This window comes from Helianthus annuus, chromosome 17 (genome assembly GCF_002127325.2).
Source record: "Helianthus annuus cultivar XRQ/B chromosome 17, HanXRQr2.0-SUNRISE, whole genome shotgun sequence".
In the NCBI taxonomy this organism is placed as follows: Eukaryota; Viridiplantae; Streptophyta; class Magnoliopsida; order Asterales; family Asteraceae; genus Helianthus; species Helianthus annuus.
The window spans coordinates 148,265,891-148,270,578 of NC_035449.2; positions in this window are offsets into that span (position 1 = coordinate 148,265,891).

Below are 4,688 nucleotides of genomic sequence, written 5' to 3' on the forward strand. Positions count from 1 at the left end.
TTGAAACAAGCTCTAGCGGGTCTTGCGTTTTGAGGAGCAGGTAGGGCTTGTTGTGCTTGTTGGGCTTGCTGAGCTTGCTGAGCGGGTGGTGCTTGTTGTGGTTGTTGGCGACAAAAATTGGTAGTATGACCATAACGGTTGCAATTGCCACAACGACGGCACCTAGCATTGACGGGATGATGGAAATTACAAGTGGCACACTTGGGGTGAATCCCAGTGTACGGCCTTTGGGTGTTATCAGGAGCAACAGGGTCCGGGTTAACAGGCGGCACAATCGCGTTACAAACGGGGTTGGATTGCTTTCGCTTCTTTCCCCTATTGTTATTCGATTGTTGGGTGATTTGATTGGCTGGCTTCGAAGGAACGAGGTTTGCAGCTTGCTTATCACGAATACGGTTGTTGTTCAAGGACGCGGCCAAACGGTAAATGTCTTCGATGCTATCGAGTTTGGCTGCCTCGATTGTGTCACGCATATTAGGGGGGTAAACCATTGATATACTTGCTTTTCTTGCGATCAGGGGTCGAGACAAGGTGAGGGACAATGAAACAGAGTTGTTTGAAACGGGTGGTGTTGGCTAGGTTGTCATCACCCATCTGCTTTAATACCCAAAATTCTTCCTCCAACTTTCGTTGCTCATGCGGAGGACAAAACTCATCCATCATTAGGGCCTTAGTCTCTTCCCATGTCAAAGCATATGCCAGCTCGTTCGAACGTATGTTTCTTTCATTCGTCCACCACTCGAGAGCTCGGGCTTGGAATACCCCAGTCGCGCTGCGCGTCTTGAGCTCATCGGGGCACTCGCTATTGATGAATGTGACCTCTATGCTGTCAAACCACTCAAGCATGGCGGTCACCCCATCATTGCCAATGAATGGCTTTGGATTGCACGATGAAAAGTGCTTGAAGTTGAACGAGACGGGCTTGCGTGCTTCAACCTTAGAGTCGACGGAAGAGTGAGGAGTTTCAGAGGCTCGAATCTCGGAAATGACCTTTGGAACGACGCGAGCAAATTCATCGGCCATGAAAGCCATCATCTTCTTTGTGGAGCGAGACTTTGACTTCTTAGACGCGTTGGAGTGACGAGAAGACATCTAAGATTCAAAAGAACGAATAGGTGAGACTTGGTCATAATGTTTGTTTAAGAAAACGAAATTGATCACATAACATAAAGGTTCACATAGCGTAAAAGGTTCAAGTTGATTCACATAGCATGAAAGTTTCAATTTGATTTGCATAACATAAAAGTTTAAACGTTTCATATGGCATAGTCATGAATTCCACATAGCATAACATGAATAAACGAAAGCATTGTAAATTTAGTTTGTTCACGAGGGATTATTATTGTTTGTGATTGCGATAACGTACGAAATGATTAAAACGACATTTGGAAATGAATGAACGTTCAAGTATAAAAATCACATATAAATTGAGATACATAAAAGAGAGGCTCAATAAAACATTGGATTGTTTCGGGTAGAGAAACGTCGACTATTCCAAAGTGGGTCGAAAGTTCTTTCGAATTAGAGATATTGTGCTTTGGCCTATAAGTAAGATACTCTCGTCGAGAAGCGATTAACGGTATCTTACCCTTCCGGTTACTACACATCTCTAAATGATTGAAACATTCGGGACTTTGGCGAGAATAAAAATCGAGGAATGAGACTTAATCGACGAGATGCGGGTTTCACCCCTAACTTGACGATTTCGTACCCGAAATGTGGTTGGTACTCGTCGATCAAAATAAAATTTTGACACTTTGACGAGGGTCCACTAGAGTTGAAATGGAAATTACCATTAAGTTGTGGATGTCACTCCTAGCTTAATGGTGAAATTTCGTGCAAAATAGATTAAAGGTAGAATGAGAGTCATTTACCAAATTGTGGGTTTCACGCCTATTTTGGTAAATCCTTCTCGTTGGTGTTATAAGAGCATAAAAATAGCATAAGTGTATTAGTGTTAGCCTTAGGAAAGGCACATAATTTTAATAGAAAGTATAGCTAGGAAGCATGCATGGTAGAGCACAAAAGTTTTAAACAACAAATAAGAGGCAAAATTCCTAGAACTATAGATTAGGGCAAAAGCATGGCAATTTTTCCTAATTCCCTATAGTTATGGCTCTGATACCAATCTGTCACACCCCAACCGATGGCGGAAACATCGGGATGAGACGAAGTGTGTATAGATTGCTAGAGACGTCATAACACTATGTGACAATATTTAATTTAATTCAAATTTCATTGCAATACTAAATGTCATACAATTTCAAAGGAGATAACAACATTGTTTCAACAAGAATCATAACAACAAAAGATAGATAAATTTAGGTGTGTATCTAGCCACCCTAACTTGTTTCATCAATCATCCATACTTCAATAATCAACCTGCAACATGTATTAAAATAGAGTTTCAATGCAAAAGCAAAGAGCGAGTATACAAGTTTGTTTACATAGCATAATAGAATAAAAACTCGTATCCAACATGAAAATATTAAAATAGTTTCAACCATGCTAGTTTACGCAGTCCAAGTGATAGCCCAAGTTTCCAATGCGTTAAAGTACCTAACCCAAAGTTTCACGGGAGGTTAATATGTCTCCTCCTAACAATACCCCAAAGACTAACGGGGAGGTGCATTACCCCTATAGCGCTACCATTGTTAAGGCGGAACTACACACAAGGATTAAACGTTCACATAGCACAAAATAGTCTCAAGTTTCACAAGTTTCATGTTTCATGTTTCATGTTTAAAAGGATATAGCATGTTTCAAATAAGTTTCAAGTGTCACGTGCGTTTAATATAGAATACATGTTGCACCCAAAGTGTTTAAAAGTAAAAATGGTTTCGAGTATACTCACGGTAGTTGCAAGCTTTCCTACTTGAAATCCCGCGAGCGAGTTTGGTGGATGGATTAAGTTGGAGCACCTAGTCCTTTTACACAAGGAAACGTAGGTGTGTGAGTTTGGCATATAACGGAAGATTATAATTTGGAGTTTAACATAGCATAAAGTAGGATATCAAAATAATCATCCTTGACTTATACTCTTATATGACACTACGTAACCACTAGGGTTATATTGTATTTCATGGGTAGTAAGCCCATTAGAATCATACTTGGAGTGTTAAGTCTTAGATGTCATTCTACTACTTTAACATATAAACACAAGTTTAATATTAAAGGTTCGAATGTGTGTGTATATATATTTAAGTATTACATATTACTAAGTTTAATATTTCAAGTAGGTGGTAGAAGATTAAGATCTTCATTTAGGCACCTCGAGTCATTCATGAATGTCATGTATGGGGTAGGAAGAACATGCTTCCGTTTAGGGACCCCTTAAATGTTCACCACTTCACTTGATGTAAAGACAACCAAGGAGGGCCACGAACTAGGGTTAATACAATAATACAAACAACCTAACTAAAGAGAAATCATCAAATCATGTGAGGATTTTATGTTGGAACAACCCAAGTTGTTCCATAATCACTTCTCATCAAGAACCAAGCTTGAACACGACTTGTGGGTGAAATACCCTAATAAAACAGAAAGTATTTGAGGTTTTAACCTCTGATTTATAGTGTCTCAACCTTGTTTTTAAGCTTAACCAACCATAAGAGAGGTTGTAAGCATTAGGACATAGGCTTGAGATGTGTTAGACACAAGTTGGATGAGTTTAAACAAACTTTTGAAGAACTTGAAACAAAACAGAAAGTTTGTGGACAATTTCGGAGCAATTCCAGGTCTAATTTCTCCAAGGAGAAGTCAAGGAATCAAACCCCATGATTATCCAAGCAAGTAGGAAGAAGAATCGAGTGATTTCGTTAAGAAATGAGCAAGTTATACTCACTTTTGTGCAAGAGTATGAATCTGTCCGAAGATGCAGATTTACAGCTGAATTGAGAGTGAATTTGGAGTGATTTGTGAGTGTTGAAAGTGTAGAAATGCTTGGAGAAGGTGTATATTTATAGTGGAAGAGTTTGAGCATGATTGGAGGTGTTTAGAGGTGGCTTAATGGTGATTGGGGAGTGTTAGAACTTAGGATTTCGTGCTAATTCGCGTAGATAATCAGCTGTTGTGTTTTTTCCCGTTCTTGCATCCCCACGCGGCCCGCCTGAGGTTTCAGGCTAAGTTCACGCGGGCCGTGAGCCTTTTGTGGTTTTGGGTAAGTTTCATTTTTTTACAATTTGGCCACTAAAGTTGTGTAATTGATGCTTTTAAGGTGTTTTAAGGGCCATTCTTGTCACAAAAGCATTGTTTAAGATACGATTAAGTATGATAAGTATAAACCAAGTATAAACAAGCGTGTAAGTATCCATTCAAGTGTCGTTCTCATTCAAAATACGTTCCATGCATAAGTTTAGATTAATTACAAGTTTCGCACATAGTTTCCAAGAATCATGATTAAACATAGATTGATTCACCAAATCGAACATACGAGTATACATAGAATGCGTTTAACATAGATGTAACAAAATATAAGCTTCATTAATGATCCAAGTCTCGGTTTGACAATGGTTACAAAGAAGGGAACGATTACAAGAATGCAAAGTTTCCAAAAATAGAAATACGAACAAAACCTTCTATAAATGGAAAGTACAAAAGAGCCGGGCGTTACACCGACGTCTTCCTCCACCCAGACCTTATACACCGAAGAATTCCATTTAAGATTAACCTTGGCATTAATCCTAGTC